At 43.4% G+C, this 17182-nt stretch overlaps 1 protein-coding gene across 1 annotated transcript in view; it reads right to left on the reverse strand.

The window, feature by feature from the left end:
• Positions 1-4637, reverse strand: part of chl1a (cell adhesion molecule L1-like a) — a 53436-nt gene extending 48799 nt beyond the window's left edge. Inside the window, exons 1-2 of the mRNA XM_076041933.1 lie at positions 4431-4637; positions 4238-4371 (exon numbers count right to left, since the gene is read on the reverse strand). The gene's annotated coding sequence lies outside the window, so the exon portion shown is untranslated. The remainder of the gene's footprint in view (positions 1-4237; positions 4372-4430) is intronic.
• Positions 4638-17182: the final 12545 nt, after the last annotated feature.

Genomic DNA, 17182 nt, shown 5'->3' on the forward strand with positions numbered 1-17182 from the left:
TGGCAGAGGAACTGAAGACGTCGTCACTCCCTGACAGTGACCCTCCTCTATTTTAAAACCACGGCGATGATAGTGGTGAGTGTGAGTGTCAGGGGCTCCGGTAAATATTTCACAAGCATTCCAAACGTTGGACTGGCTGTCCTCAGAGGAAAGCAATACATTCCCTCTCCAAGCACAGACAGCCACACACAACAAACTCAATTTCTGCTTTGCGGACGTTTTCTATCTGTCACAGGAGGGGGGGGGGGAAACGTGTTCTCGCAGTCGGCAGTGAGTTCTTACATGCGTCCCGCGACTGCTCTCAGACACAGGAGTTCCTACCAGACGCAGCAGGAGAGACCGTGGGGACCCAACTGCAACGCACCTGCCATTCTTTCTCGAAACCCTCCTAAGTTCTCCTTGACATTCTTTCTACCCATTATAGTTTTTATATTGGGGGGCAGCTTTCAGGGCAGCTTCCGGCTCCTGAAGTCTGCGTCCCATGTAAGAATATAGGATGCCGAGGGCAATCTCTAGTTTTCACCAAACACGATTTTGGAACATGAAAAATATCAGCTGTGCCAATGTATTCCTGGCAGCTGTTATCTTCTCAAATGCACAGGCTGCTAAATTTATTCATGAATGCAGTATTCCCAGATTATCGTCTTAAACAGTACTTAAACAGTTAATCCACATGAATGGCTTCTCCGTTTCTATTGGTATGTAAAGCACGAGATTATGGTGCTTCTTAATAACGGCAAGCCCCCGAACTACAAATTGATTCTTTCCCTCGGGGGAAATGAGGATTTTTAGGATTATGAGCCATTTTCTGAACATTATTGGTAATGCGTGAAACAAAGACTTTACCAATTGAAGAAAAATATAAAAACATGACACCAAAAGCGTCATCATGCCATCTCATTCTGTAAATGTTGACTTTGAGTCAATTTTGTGGACCTGCATGAGAAAGCTTTGCAAATTGTGCCCATTTTGCAGCTTTTGGAAAAAAAAAAAAAACCAGCAACATCTGAGTCATTTGCAACCTGCGGAAATATTTCCTTTCTTGCAGTTTTGCATTGTTGACAGTATGATGTTGTTAACTTTGGACAAATGAGAAATTTTGCTCTTCCCTGAGCATCACTGATAAAGTGAAGAGCTCACCCCCTGCCTGGTAAGGCTCTTACACTGCATTCCCTGCGTCTAATGGATAACAATGAGCTGCTCAGGTGCTGACAGCAGCTAAAAATAACCCTCCAAATGGCAGTATTTTTCTACCCACTCGCTGCACTGTAAAAACAAGAGGGATTTGGGGTACCAAGGACACGTTTTACTCCACTGGATGTTAAAGCTCTTGTCACTTTACTTCTTCTGTAAACACAGGGTTTCGTCAAGAACTACTGTGGAACAAAAGAAACCCACACACCCCAAAAACAGGCTCCAATTATGCAATTACATAAGTTTCATGAGGAGCTATTATGCCTTCTTTTCTCAAGACACTCAAGGTGGGGACGGAATGCCTGACATGTAGCAACAAATTCTGAGTATACCCGTCCTGGCGAGTGCAACTACTCAGTACAGTTTGCGGCAATTCACGGAGACACTTTCTACAATTACGTTCTCCCGGTGGTGCGATCGGGAAGCCACTTTTCTTCGGAAAGTTTTCATTCCCATTTCACGGTGTCAAAGCATTGTGACATTTTATGAATAAATCCACTGTCAGTTTGAATTGAAGCACTTGCCTCAAAGGAAGTGCACTCAGGCAAAACCACTCAACATCTGACATTTAGAATTTGTGTGCCTCTAACAGACAGGAGTGCGCTCCTTGATCCAAAAGGTTCAGTCCATTTTGGCATTAGAAGCCATTAGTAAAAACAACCGACCAGATCTAGTCAAAAAAAAGATTCAAAGGTATTTCTGGCTCTGTGAAATGCAGTGATTCACACTTGAAGGAAAATGAAATAGGTATTATATCATTAAGAAATCTAAAAGCAAAAACAAAAAAGTTCCTAAAATATGTGCTCCAAGAAAGACAATATTTTGTTGTTTATTTCTATATGTGTCAATAGGAGCTTGTTTTGTTTAATTTAAGTACATTGTATTGCTTTGGTTTATTGGTCATTTTTTTGCTCCATACCAATTCAATGATGATGTTTTCTTAGTTGATAACTCTGGCAAGAGACGGACTTTCTTGTTTATTTCTGGTTAGGTTACTAGTTATCCTGACTTACAACATAACTGCCTGCGATGACGAATCGCTTGTGGTTCTGTTGTGTGTGCGTGCGAAAAATTGTATTGTTCATTTTTTTTGTATCCATGCATAAGACCTATTTTAGTAAATTGTGTTAACTAACTGTTTATCCCTTTCTTCGTAGTCGCTGAGAGCTGCTGGTGGTGGCAGTGTCTTGAGTGGTGGCCCCTTTAAGTGCTGTGATCCTGGATTGTGTGTTTTTTTTTTCTTTGTTTTGCATTTTGCTTTTGTTGAGGGTTTTGTGTGTGAGTGGGGTGTTCCTCTCTTTATTTTGGGTTCCTCCCGTTGTCGGTTCCTTTTTCTTCCAAAATTCACAAAATCAAATTTTATTTCATCAGACATTTATAGCCCTCGCATCGCCACATATATAAATCTGCTATTTGGGCAACAGCTTGATAAGTTAAGTGTCCAATCAATTCACCTTAAAAGAATAGAACAATCCCATTAAAGTTCTGCAGCACGCAGCGTAATCTTCTTGAAAATCTTCTTTCCGTCAACCAACACCACAAAACAGCTTAGCCGTACCCAAACAAAGAATACGTGAAAAACAAAATCATATTTCTCAAAGAAACACAATGAGAGTGCACGCACAGCTGAACACTTGAATGAATGTGGAGCTGGAAATTTTCCACAGTGTAAATTAAAACATGACCTGTTTCTCATGTAACCACTTGTACTACAGTAGATTAAGTTATTGAAAGGCTAGCCAAAACATCACCACAGGGATCGTGGGATTCACCAATTACCACGTCTCAGTCAACCTGGGTCAGACAAAGACCCATTTCTCATCATAATGAAGCAGCAGATAAATGAGTGAATGAATAAATGAATGAATGAATGCTTCATGGGACCAAGTGTGGCTAGTGATCTACGCATAGTTCATCTCCAACCACTTCCTCTCACTGTCTGGTGGAACAGAGGAACAGATGCCAAAGGCAAAGCCAGTAAACCACTGGCATTAATGCAAGAACTCTATGGTTTCTATTGGCTCTCCCATAACTATACATCAACTTTTGAATGTCAACAAAGAGATGCTCCTCAGGCTTCAACACTAGGCGTTTGAAGTTTTAATAAGAAGTAGCTATTCAGACATTACTAAAACACACAGCATAAGTGGAGTGAGTAATGTTGTGGAAAAAATACTAAAGATCAACGAAGAGATGCGAAGGTCTTTTGGATCTTTATTACTGAGCTCAGGGCAAGCACACACACACAGCAAGTGTCTGCATGGTCTTGCAAAGAAGGAACAAACTTGTACATCTTATATAGGTTGAACCGTTTACAACAGTGGCGCTAGAGGGGTATCTGCATCCTCTGGCCACCCAGACACCCGTGGACAGGTTAACAGAACAAAGTACTTTCGTTGCCCTTTAGCCGCAGAAAAGTTCATGCAGAGTGCATGCTCACTTCCCCAGGTCAACTGACAGGGCAAGAAGTGGAAAGTTTAACAGAAACCAGACAGATATGATAAACGCTACTAGACAAGATGTGAAAAAACACTGCAAAGCATGTGCAGAGAAGTCACGAGGCAGGCTTTAAGGCCTTTCGGTACAATTTTCCATTACAGTAATCAGACTAGATCATGTTCCGAAGAAATGACGACATTTTCACAACTTCTTTGCACAGAGAAAATCACAATCTTTTTCAAATTACCGGCTAGGAGGAAGCGACAAGTGTAATTTACTTGAAATGTTTTGGAAAGCATCACGCCAGTGTCTGATTATTTTTCTCTCTCAGACCCGTGTAATTTTAGACCCATGCGTTGACTCTCTTCTCTTCCAATTCTAGGTCTTAGGTTGAAAACTGCCTCTCATTTCACAAGGTTGTCGGTTTAAAGCGTTGAGTCAAATCTCATGCTAAACATCCAAAGACAACAAAACATGCAATGCCAAATCTATCCTTCAACTGACATGTTGCTATCGTTGTTGTTGTTGTTGTTGTTGTTGTTGTTGTGCCTAAAATGTATCCTACAAAATGACGTGAAGATGTCTCAAGAGTGCTGCATCTTACCCATAGGACAAACAGGACACCGACTGCTGCCTTCCAGGTTTCCTCCTAGTAGTTCCAGACTGCCTTGGGAGTGACAACCATCACTACCGAGCCCCCGAAAAAACTTCTTACTAATAGTTTTTTTTTTTCTTCTTCTTCTTCTTCTTCTTCTTCTTCTTCTTCTTCTTCTTCTTCTTCTTCTTCTTCTTCTAACCACCCTAACGTCAGACGGCGTGTGAAAGGCTTTGAGTGGCGGCCAAGAGATGCGTGGTTGACAACTGCAACCGGGTGAGACAACACTCCACAAGGTCGTATCTCTATTTTTGAAGCACGCGGGTCAAAGGACACGCCGTAACTATGAGGACGGAATTGCTGCTGTCACACACTATCAGTGGCAGCTTCCCGTCGACGCGCATGCTCCAGAAACTTCAGAGGACTGTTCATCAGATCACGCGACTCGTCGTTCCCCACACGTCACCACAGGAGCACAGCGTCCGTCGGCTCGAGCGGTTTTACCGGCTCCACTCACGGCTGCGTGATGCAGCACGAGCAGCAGTACGAGCAGCAGCAGCAGCGCGGGAGTTTGAGCGCTACGTCACCACCGCTCAAAGATGAGCCGTGAGTATTTACATGAATGCGAGAAAACTCGACGGGCGCAGGAGCACACCTGCGCGAGGAAGCCACTTACCGTGAGCACTCGAGAGTTCCGAGTGGCACAGTTAGCTTTCACAAAGAAATGCACGACTCCCGAGACGTCGTTCGCCATCTCAAGTGTTGTTAAGGGGGGTCTCGAGAGGACTGAGACGCGCCGGTGCACGGAGGCGCTGCAGGTTTACAGTTGTGTGCTGCTGGTCAAGCAGGTTGTGATCATACTTTCATGAGAGAAGACCAGGACACTTGGTCACCAGAGTGGGGGTGTACTCCCCACCCCACCCCCCACCCCCCCTTTGACACATTAACACAGGGTTTTCATTGGAATTCTTCATGATAATCTTGTGTTGATTTACAGTCTGTTACCAATAATAGCTGAACTCCTCAGTGGAAATTTGTCTCTGCGAGGTGACAGTAAAATTGAGTATATTTTTGGATTACACTGGCATTAGTCAGACTCTAAATGTGAAGTAACTGAATACTCCTCGAAGGCAAAGTGCCAAAAATACTATTAAGCTTCTCATGCAGGCTAAGACTCATATTATGTTTGCAAGGTGACAGTAAACTGAGGATATTTTGGGATTTGGTAGGAATCTCCCTTATGAGCGAGATAGAACATCATTACTTATGCTTATGCCAAAAGTACATGTTCTGTTAGATTGACGGTGCAAGTCAAACTTGGCGCCACACGTGAGATTCAACAGTGTGCTTAAACCAGACATGATTACTATTCACTGAAACACTTCCAGCTACACTTTCATCAGAGGCAATGCTTTATCCCATGACATGGAATAAATTTCAAAGTCACCTAAAGTTTACTGTTCAAAGTGCAGTTCCAATTCACCGTGTCACCAAAGTAGGAGTTCCCACTGAAGGATGCTCTCTACTGTGTAAACAGAATTTTGTCGTAAAATGTAGAACTATACATTTGCAGTCTACGTTTCAAGTCAGGGGCGACACAGTGGCGCCGTGGTTAGCGCTGCCGCCTCACAGCAAGAAGGTCGTGGGTTCGGTTCCGGGGCCCGGGCCTGGGACCTTTCTGTGTGGAGTTTGCATGTTCTCCCTGTGTCTGCGTGGGTTCTCTCCGGGTTCTCTCTGGCTTCCTCCCACATTTCAAAAACATGCATGTGAGGTCAATTGAACACTCTACATTGTCCGTAGGTGTGAATGTGAGTGTGAATGGTTGTTTGTTTCTATGTGGCCCTGCGATGAACTGGTGACTTGTCCAGGGTGTCACCCTGCCTTTGCCCTAAGACAGCTGGGATAGGCTCCAGCAGACCCCCCCGTGATCCTGAATAGGAACAAGCGGGTAAAGAAGATGGATGAATGAATTTCAAGTGAGGAATTCTGAGGGTGAGGCACTTATTTAGGCAAGGTTATGTAGTAGACTGCTATCTTTTATGGAGCCTCACAACAGACATATAAGCACATAATAGCAAAACATTCTTTAGTCGCATACCTTGGATTGTTGCTGCAAAACAAGTCACTGCCTCTTTTTTAAAGGTCAAATTCTGTAAAAAAATAAATAAATAAATAAATGTTGATACTATCAAGCTGAACACAAAAGCAAGGAGATTTCTATTGACATGTACAGAGAATCAATAATATTCTGTCAAACTGTACATTCCCACACGGACCAGACTTGATTGCCCACATTCAAAGCAGATCATGGATCAGCGGTGAATAACCTGCCCTGAACCTTGAAATCCCCCAGGGACAGGCAGACTTCTAGGCACGACTCAGAGATTACACATTTTCACCCTTCATGAAGCTGTTGTCCTGCCCTGACCCATAGTCTTGACCCCAGACTGTATTTCTCACCAACTTGAAGCGCATCATTCACTGCGAGATCTATAAACACATCATGGCGCTTGACGTGTTTTTGTACAAGAAAATAATTGCGTAAAAACAACAGTCTCCATTTGAGTTGTTTGCTGTTTCAAAGCAATTAATTAGCATCCATATGTGCACTCTAAACAAACTTGTCTTTGTTTTGACAGTTGCTGTGTGCCTAAGAGTAAAAGGAGGAAAACGGTGCAGTGAACGTAGTTGTCAAACGAGTGAATGCTTGCAGTGCTGATAGATAGAAGAAGAACAGCCTTTCATTTCAACTTGGCAAACAGAGTGTTCCCTTTATTCCAGTCCTCCTCATATTTGCCTCTGTAATCTTTCATACTGGAGAAAAAAATGTATTCATATTTTTATGTTTTTGTATCATTATGGCAATAATGAATAATTAGTGCCACAATGAAGGATTAGATTTCCATTTAGACTTTTATATCAGATTTGAAATTCAACGAAACGTCATAACTAATGGTAACTTTTTTGTTTTAATTTAGCTCGCGCTAATTAAGTTTGAGTGGTGAAAAAAGTCTGATTTCTCCTGCTGTGTAACAATGCCCCCTAGTGACACATGAGATGACCTTGTGCGCGAAAGACATGGCCACACCGTGTGAGATACTAGACATCCTAGTGTTAATTGGACACATTCAGACATTATGAGGCTTAAATCTTTTAACAGATGCAAATAAATGTAGGCTGTCTGTTACCTGAACTCTCTTGCTTTGCTGCATGCTTTGATATTTCAATTGTGATATCGAAGAAAATCACATATGAATATTGTAGACAAGTTTGTTCTGCAATATACCTTGTCTGTAATTCCTCGTTCCTTCCTTCGGATAGAGAAAGTTTCAAAAAAACTTTTTTCAGCTTTTGATTGTCCTTCTGTTTTTGCTGTTGACACACAGCATTAACAAATTAAACACTTGAGAAATCTACTACGAAATTAAATGATGGACTCATTGATGGAAATGCACTGACCTTGCAGTCGTGAAAAATATCATGCAGCCCATTCAAAGCCAATGTTAAAGTGTGTGTGTGTGTGTGTGTGTGTGTGTGTGTGTGTGTGTGTGTGTGTGTGTGTGTGTATGTGTGTGTGTGGTGTGGTGTGTGGTGTGTGTGTGTTCGCGCGCGTGTTAACTTCAAACCTGACCACAAGAAGCCTTTGACAAAAGATGGAGCCAGTTTTCATTCAAAGCAGCCTCCAGATAATTACTACAGGGGGTGGAGGACATTGACTCGGAGAGAAAGCAGAAGCTGGGAGAAAAAGGGTGGAAAGAGAACGTGTTTTATACATATATTTATACTCAAGAACAAGAAATGCTTTTAAGCCAATAGAGTAAAATTCTAAACACATATAATTTGGCGATTTCAAGATCATACCCTGCTGTCCCATTATTAATTTGATAAATGAAAGACCAAGTTTTATTTTGTTTTACATATTTTAACAAAGGGCACGATTGATGGCGAGCCTTTACAACTGACAGGGAGCCACCTGAAATGCAAGCCTAGTTGAAGGAAAATATTAAGCTGTGTTTTTTGAGGAGAAAAAAAAAGGCAATACCTCTAAAAAAAAAAAAAAAAAAAAAAAAAAATCTGCAAAGATATACATTCTGACATCTGCTTTGTTGCCGTTTCAGGGCTCATTCACTCTGAGAACATCAGTCATACTTTAGTGACAATCTTATTTTCAAGCCTGAACAACTGCTTCACGTAGCAGATGATATAATTAGGAGTTGCGACGGAGTGAGAGTCCGAATGTGGGCACATTGAGCTGCGTATGCCGGGGATTTGTCTTTATAATTCCTCTACTTTCATACATTGTGCATGTGTTGCAGTGTTCAGACTATAAGTGTCTGGACTTTACCTTCAAGTGTGACATTTTTACGGGAGAGAAGGGTGTAGATGAGAAAGAACATTAATGCCTTCATACAATATTTCCTGTCAATTGATTATCCCATATCTGCACCCCCAAGCAGATAACAGCCAGACTGCAGCCGCTAAACGGAGATGGACTGGGAATGAGAGTTGCCTGATAATTGCAATCAAAGCCGGTTGCCTCCACTTTATTGATTGGAGACCCAGGGGTGCACTTGGCTATGTGATAATGTGCGTAATATAAGTATTGCGGTGGAAACTGGAGAAGTTACATCACCACCACTTACAGTGCGGCTCGCCAGACTATTGGTTGCCCGGGGGAAACATTTTAAATTGAAACGTTAAATGACTTTTAATGCACGCGCACGTTGGGAATATGAGTCTGAGGCTCGCATTTGTGCCTTTGTTACGCGTCGTGTTTGAAATACACTACACTCACACTACCACTGACTTACACAGGCACGTGTGGTTGTATGCCTTTGTTCGAGATGTGTAATCGGATACGAGCGGTTCCGCAGTGACCTGCTCTAGTTTTACAAAGAACGGAAGATTGGCCTATATGGAAAAACACACTGTGATTTGTTTACAAAATGATTCCGGTGTGTTTCAAATGAAAGGTCTGCTGTCTAAACTCAAGCATCGAGACAATGGAGACACTGGGGGATGTATCACTGAGGTATCGGTGCCCTTTGTGACATCACAAAGAGCTGGTTTGCAGAACTGTGCAATATGGGACAGTCAGAGTCACACTGTTTGAACTGGTCGTTATGTTAAATACGTTACTCGCCCATATGCTAAAGGTTTTACATAATCAGTAAAACCTTGTATTTCTGCAGCGCGCACCAAAGAAAGTTTGGCAGGGACAAACTCATGACTGAAAAGATTTTCTCTTTCGCGTGCACTCAGCACGTTGTCAATTAACAGACACTTTATGTTGATCAAGATCCCTGAATAATTTATGCCTTCACGTCCTGGAGGCTAATCGAGGCGGAACGTCGTGGTGAAACATGTGCGCGCCTTTAACCCGTTAATGATTGTTCGAATCTGCTGCGGTCCATCGTGCCTGTAATGAGGAAACGTTCTGCTTTTTTTTTTTTTTGCACCGTTTCTGCAAGTCAACGGCGGAGATCTCGCAGAGCCACTACGCACCAGCTGTTTGGGGTTAATTGTGTTTTGGCAATTCCTGATGACGCTGTCTTGTCGATGCAACCAAAGCACATTTTAAGGGAAGGGGAGGGAAGGGGAGGAGGCGACACGCAACAAAAATCATAGCTTTTTAGCACAACTGAGCGGCAATATTTGCGAGCCGCCAGCAAGAGGCGGTGGAAACGCTCATTAGCCGGCAGCTATTGAAAATCCATAGTGCGGTCTGGACCGTGGCCCTATGTGTATCTGTAGTCCCATTTAACCAGGAGAAATCCTTTTCATTGAATAATCAAGAAGGATCTTTGAATAGATGCGCGCAGCAGCAGGTAGAACACGAGCTGAGCATCCACAGTGTGCGAGTCAGGAGGGAGAAATATGTACATGTGGGCGTGCAAAACTGTCAAAATGAGACTGAGCTGAATATCCCACTGCCTTCCCTTGTGTGCGTGTGCGTGTGCGTGTGTGTGTGTGTGTGTGTGTGTGTCCTCATGAAAAAGGTAAACATTTCATTCTAGATGATGCTCCTCAGGGCCAGGTATTGTCTTTACTCAATAAAGCAATATAAGAAACGCAGAAACGTGAAAAAAAAAAAAAAAAAAAAAAAATCTGATCTCTTTCCTATCTAATATTGCGTGTTATTTGGCTTTTCATACGCGTTTTTAATCGTCACTGGCACATAGAATATGCTGGCCTTTTCATCGCACGATAAACATACACCCATAAATAATTAACATTTATGTAAATTTACTCTTAAAAAGAAATAGTAATGTATGCATTTTTTGTCTGTAAATAAAGCTGATGACTGTGTCATTCTCGTGGTCATTATTTACACTTCAGATATATTAAAAAACATGTGAGCCATGGTGCCAAAAAATGACTTACACATACGTACACACACACACACACACACTCACACACCAAAAAAAGAAAGAAAAAAAAAACGTTTGTGATGTGTAGATTCATGCAGCTGCTCCGAGAGGAGAAAAAAATGTCAATGTCTCACGTTATGGGGGCCGACCTTGTACGCTCAGTGGCTTTATTGATTGCAGACGTCAGGAAACCACACATCTGTCAGCAAGTTTAAACCCTGAAAACGGCATATAGTACTCACACATCGCACACACGCATTCACACACACATACACACATACAGATAAATCAATGGGGAGCCGGTGGAATGAGACATAAAATATTTACGAGTAATGAATATTCAGCTGAAAGTAGTTTTGTATCTTCTCCAACAACAGTTTCACAGTTAAATATTTATGGCTGCTTAAATAAATGGAACAAGGCGCACAACCTAAACACCACTGGTGTCTCACTCCGAGTGAAACGCGCAGCCACACCGGACCAGCCAGTCAGTCTCCATGGATACGCGCCGTGTCAGTTTTGTCTAAGAGCGTGATTTAAAAATCAACCGTTGGTTCCCGTGTCGTCAAATAAAGCATCCCGGAAAAATGAGAGCGGGACGGACTGCCAGCCCGAAAATTCACAACACACGACCGGCTGTTTCATTTTAACTATCTTCCGACCGCATTTAACACCTCCCCTCCCACGTGTCCCGACTGGAGTGAAAGCAAAGCGCTGCTGCGGCAGCTTTCGCCTCGCTTGTCACTTTGTGCCGTGCCACCGGCAGAATTTTTTCTTTTTCTTTTTTTTTTTTTTTAGCCAAAACGAGCAGCTTAGAGAAATGTCTGCTAAGATTGGCACGAGGACGTGGGCAGCGATGTCTGCTGCCACCTGCTCCTTGCTCAATGTTTTATGTTCCGCAGTGCAAGGCCACGGGGCCTCCTGTGTTTAATTCTATCCCCCACCGCGAGTTCAGAATTTTTTTCTCTTTTTTACCAGAGGCTCGAGGGGAAAAGATGATGATGTCGGGGCAATATAATCCTGTCAACACATCAAGGTTAGCCTATCAACAAACTACAGCGGGGCGCTAGCTTGGCTTTGTACAGCTGGAAAACATGTTGCTTACTCTGCCTTCCATTATACCCAAGTACGGACTTTCCGAGTTCAGGGTTAAATATGTCTTTAGAAACACTCCCCTTAACTCTGACTTTCAGATTGCCAAGTCGGGGAAGCCTTGAGTTCTGATTGCAGGATGACAGCCCCGTTAGTCAACCTTGTCCAAACGCTGTGCCATACACAGTTTAGGAGCCACTTCTGTTGTTTTTGTGCTATAAATGAGCTTTGTGTGATGTCTAACTGCACAAGTTGTGTTTGTGCTCTCAGGCGTGAAACCATCATGTAATGTGCCAATGACAACATCCATCCTACCTTCCTGACTCACTTCAAGCGCAGAATTTCTGAGGTAAATACAATGCACCGCTTATTTGCCCACTATGATTTGCAAGCTAGCCATTGTCACAGACTGCAAGCACTGCTTAACACCCTCTGAATGAGTCATTAAACCTTGCATGAGTGCAAGGGCGTTGTGACGTTTCCTTTAGGTTGCCTTATGTTGTCTTGGGGAAAAAAAAAAACCTCTCTCTGCAAGTTGCCATTGTTTTGTTTCTTTTCTTATTCCGTCGACTTTCTGCCGCAGAAAAGCTGACACGCACACAATGCTGGTGGCCGTTCAACTGCTAAGTGACTCACTCTCTCTGCCTTTCCTTTTTTGATTTATTTATTTATTTTCCAGTTGTGGTAGTCATCGTCCCTGAAGTTGAAGTTGGCGCTGACAGGACAGCTGCTTCACCAGAGAGAGCAAGCGTTCACGAGTAGACTCTCGTCAAGCCCCGACTAGAAAACACTTGTCTGGACATTTGCTCGGTAACACTCTAAACTAGAGCCTGTGAATGACCATCCAGTCGAATCAACACCCCTACAGTCTCCAACACAACTACAGCCACTCGTGTCGCTGCCCATTGTGCGTAAAATGTCACCCCGGAGCCGCGTGGAAATACGACGAGCGGCTCCGGACGCCTTTGTACTGTACGCACGAATAGTGGAGCTAATTGGCTACGTTTCCAATTCTCACAGCTTTGTTTGCTGAGTGGGCTAATGCCGTTAATGCAAAGTGCCGGCCTCTCAAACACACCGCAATCTGTCGCGGCCTTTTTTTGTGTGTGTCACAAAAGCGGTCTTGACATATAAATAAATAAACAAAACAAAAAAAAGCACAACAACTAACTACTAGTTACAGGACAAGCTGTTGTTATTGAGATTGATTAAAGTGAAGTTTAGACAGACAGACTGAGATCTAAGGCGACGTGGTGGTGCAGTGGTTAGCGCTGCTATCTGCAGAATCTCCAGAGCCTTTTCCCTTGGTTCTGTCCAGGTACTCCGACTTCCTCGAGCATTCTCAAGTATAAAGAATGCTGGCACCAGCTGGGATCATCTGCAGCATCTCTATGACCTCAAGTGCAGTTAAGCTGGTGATTTAAAACGTGAACCTTAACTCTACATTTCCCTGACTTCCTTTCCTGGAAACAGGGTTCTATTTTCAGCGCTCGTCCACAGCGAAAAAAAAGAAAAAAAAATGTTCAGCGAGTGAGCGAGAGAGAAATATATACACATACGTGTGTATTTTTTCTTATTGACCTACAGGAGAATTTATCTCAGCAGGTTTCCCTTCATTAGCCCCTTTCCAAGGCCTCTCCATAAGCACCAAGTGCAGAGTCAATTCTTGATCCTCAGGAGTAATGGACCTCGGCAGCCACAGAGCTGCTGCGTGTGTTAAAAGCCACACTGCCCACTTGGTTTTCCTCCGCAAAGCTGTTGAAAATTGTCAAGCTAATGAAGCCGCATTAACAGAAAGAGAAGAAAGGAAACAAGCAGGAGGAAATTACTTATTTAATATGAAGGAGACAGAAAAAGAGGCAGGGACCATTCGGGAGCGTCTGTGCGACACATTGAAGTGAATTTCAGGCCCAGGTCGTTCTCAGTTTTGCAATCACGTAGCTGAGCGATGTTTGTTGCTGTGTGTTAAACCACAAAGCTGGGGAATATGAAATAACATGCGATTTATGGCTGCATCAGAGCATTATCACAATGGAAGCGATAAAAGTTTACAGATTTAATTAGTCGTGAGATAATACAGCTGGCTATAATGTCTTTGTGTTCTACTAATTAACAAATTGTCACAATTCTTCCGCATTTACGCCTGTCTCTCCCCCTGCACGTGTGATTGTCTCTGTGTGTGTGTCTGTGTGTTTGTGTGTGTGTGTGCGTGTGGGCACACGCGCCTCCTGCACTTGCCAGGCTTCAAATGTGCATATTTTTCCCCCCATGCTGAATAATTTTTGTCAGGTGTGCAGTCAGGAGTTTGAGCAATGCTCTGTGATCAAGAAGCATCATAATTAACATCTTAAACCCCAACTGGAGGTGTGCTCATTTGAGATTTCCTCCGCCACGTTGCGGGGGGAAAATTGCAGGGATCCGCTGTCTGCTAACCGACCTGCAGAGTGAGCAAATTAGGCAGCGATGTTTTCCTCCGCAAAACTGGGTTAAATGTGGGGGTTTTCTGAATTGCGCGATAAGCGCAGATCTTGCAAACATTTGCACTTTCCTTTGTGCCCGTCCCAAAATTAGACAACCTAGTAGTACAGGAGAATTTACACTGAGTCCCTCTGAATGGTTGAGAAATAAGACCTAATGACTTTTCGCGGCTTAGTGCGCACGTTCAAGGCACGCCGCTCATTGTCACCGTGCGCACACGTACGCACACGCGGCGGAGGAAGTAATATCTTCGGGGCGGGGGGGGGGGGGGTAGCTATTAAGATGGTTAATCCGTGAGTTTGGAGACGTGCAGGACAAAAATATTCCTGGAGGAAGCTTTTTCACAACAAGCTCCCTAAGATCAAGTGCATGAATAAATTACAGGCACAATTAAAGGAAATGTCAAATGACGGCTGTATGGAGCATTAATAACAATGCCCAAGCCGTGTTTCAAAAGGAACCGGGGCCCGAAGAGGATGATCAATGTAGGTTTAATGGGGGGTTCCTTATGGACTAGGGGACCTGAAATAATACAGTTAGGCTCCACCAAGGCTCAGGGTGATTATTGACCAGGTGGCGAGGTACACGAGGGTATCACGACTGGGTTGGTGAAGGAGAAGGAATTTGTGCGTCTCGGGGAAGGGGGGGGGGGGGGGGGGGACTGACAGTAGAGAAGGTCGACGAGCAGTGATGTATGTGAGCAAGTGAGGGAGAGGGAGGGAGGGTGGGAGAGACTTGGAAGGGAACGCTTATCAAAAACAGTGACATGTTAGCCTTCTGCAGCTCCGTTTGAGCAGCAACCCAATTTCCTTCTGCTGGCAAAGACAGTTTTGAATTAAAGTCAAGTAAATTTTCTTTTTATAGCCATGACAAATTTGTCCCAGGGGACTTTGCAATCACCACAGCATGCAAAACTGCCCCCCCCCCCTCCCTCTTTCTCTCTCTCTCTGCAAGACCCTCCAAGAGGAAGAATTAAGTTCCTCATTGAACCTCCAGAAGAGCATTGGACTCCATGCTGAATCTCCGGGAAGCCACTGACGTGCCGTAAACAACAGCAGAAAAGCTCAAAGGAGGGGAAAAAAGACCTCGCCTGGTTTAGTGTTACAATGTGGTAAAAACTGCACAACAAAAGGACTTGGCACCGTTGGACCCGCAAAACTTCGGTCTCGTCCAATAACCAGCTCGGTATCACTCAGACCCCCGTGCACGGCTCCTCTTGCCCACAAAGAAAAAGCCACATTCGCACATTCTCTGAGTGATTTTAACACCCCACTTTGCACTTTGCCGTGTTTTCAGCCACTTGCAGCTCATTGTATTGGATTTCTGGTACACACACACACACACACACACACACTTGAGTTCCCAATGGCTCTCACTGACCCCCCACATGTAATAACGGGTATCCTCTCCCGGCTTTATGCACTCACACGAGGTGGTTTTTATGCTGCCTGTCCGGGAAGAAATGAAGACTGGTTGGAACAAACGGGACAGAAAAGCATGTTGGAAAACCAACTTAGACCTGGTAGCTGGTTTGAAGGGTTGAATACTTCCTAGTGGCTGGGTTTTTTTCTGTCAAATGCAGCCCTCAAAGGTTGAGCATGACAAAATTAGAGTTCTTAGATGTTGTAGACTCTGATGCCTAAAGCTCTACGATGTGGACCCCCCCACATGTAATAACAGGTATCCTCTCCCGGCGATGTAGAGCTTTAGGCCCATGGGCTGTGTTTTTGGAGCATTTGTTAGTCATCTGTACATATTTCCTTACAACTCTATGTGTCTCTCAACTCTCAGTGATCCCCTTTGTGATGTCACTAAACCACCTTGTATTTGTCCCAGCCCAAATGCAGAAGATCCAGCAAAGCTTCAGTTGGAGCAGGGAGCTTTTCTGCTGAAGGCCGTAAACAGAGAGCAAGATATACTGTTTTTCCAGATTTAGGATTGTCTGAGGTCCAGGATAAAAAAAAAACACAGACCAGTAAATGAGTAAAATATGGGAACTAATGCACTATGCTATAATATGCATAAGATGAAATATACTTTTCACTATCTGTTGCTGTCACATTTTTGGGCTTAAAAAAGACATTTATCCCAAGGCTTCGCCGAGTAATATTGCTATTTGCATTTCTTTCTGCCACCTCTGAAAGTCTCTAAGCCATCATCTTGCCACCCTATGAATATTATCCTGGAGCCCTCTCTGTCAGACTTGCGAAAAAATGTGAAGAAAATGAGCCAAAATAAAAGCAAAAATACAAGGTGAGTTGAAAAGTTGTGACTTAATCCGCCGCATTGACTCCTGTGCTGTGGTGGGAGGCATCAATCTGTTTTTTGTTTTTTTTTTTCAACTGGCAAAAAAAAATCAATTTGAATTATGGTCAAATTAAAGGAATTTTCCCTTTTAAGACCAGAAGCAGAATTTTCTCCCAAAAGCCTATGCAATCTGTTTGTCATAAATCATGCCAAACAAATAAATATATTCATTCATCTTCCATACCTGCTTCTTTCCGAGCTCAGGGTCACGGGGGTCTGCTGGAGCCTCTCCCAGCTGTCATAGGGCAAAGGCAGGGTGACACCCTGGACAAGTGGCCAGTTCATCGCAGGGCCACATAGACACAAACAACCATTCACAGTCACATGCACACCTACGGACAATTTAGAGTGTTCAATTGACCTCACATGCATGTTTTTGGAGTGTGGGAGGAAGCCGGAGAACCCGGAGAGAACCCACGCAGACACAGGGAGAACATGCAAACTCCACACAGAAAGGTCCCAGGCCCGGAATCAAACACAGGACCTTCTTGCTGTGATATATGTACACATATATATATATATATATATATATACATACATATCGATACACACACATATGGATATAGTATGTGGTATAGATAAATAGATAGATAGATAGACAGATAGATAGATAGATAGATAGATAGATAGATAGATAGATAGATAGATAGATAGATAGATAGACTTCACTGGAGCCACAGATTTAATGAGAACTTGGCGCAAACAT

This window comes from Nelusetta ayraudi, unplaced genomic scaffold, assembly GCF_046127955.1.
Source record: "Nelusetta ayraudi isolate G7.1 ecotype Tasmania unplaced genomic scaffold, CSIRO-AGI_Nayr_v1 ptg000070l, whole genome shotgun sequence".
NCBI classification, from domain to species: domain Eukaryota; kingdom Metazoa; phylum Chordata; class Actinopteri; order Tetraodontiformes; family Monacanthidae; genus Nelusetta; species Nelusetta ayraudi.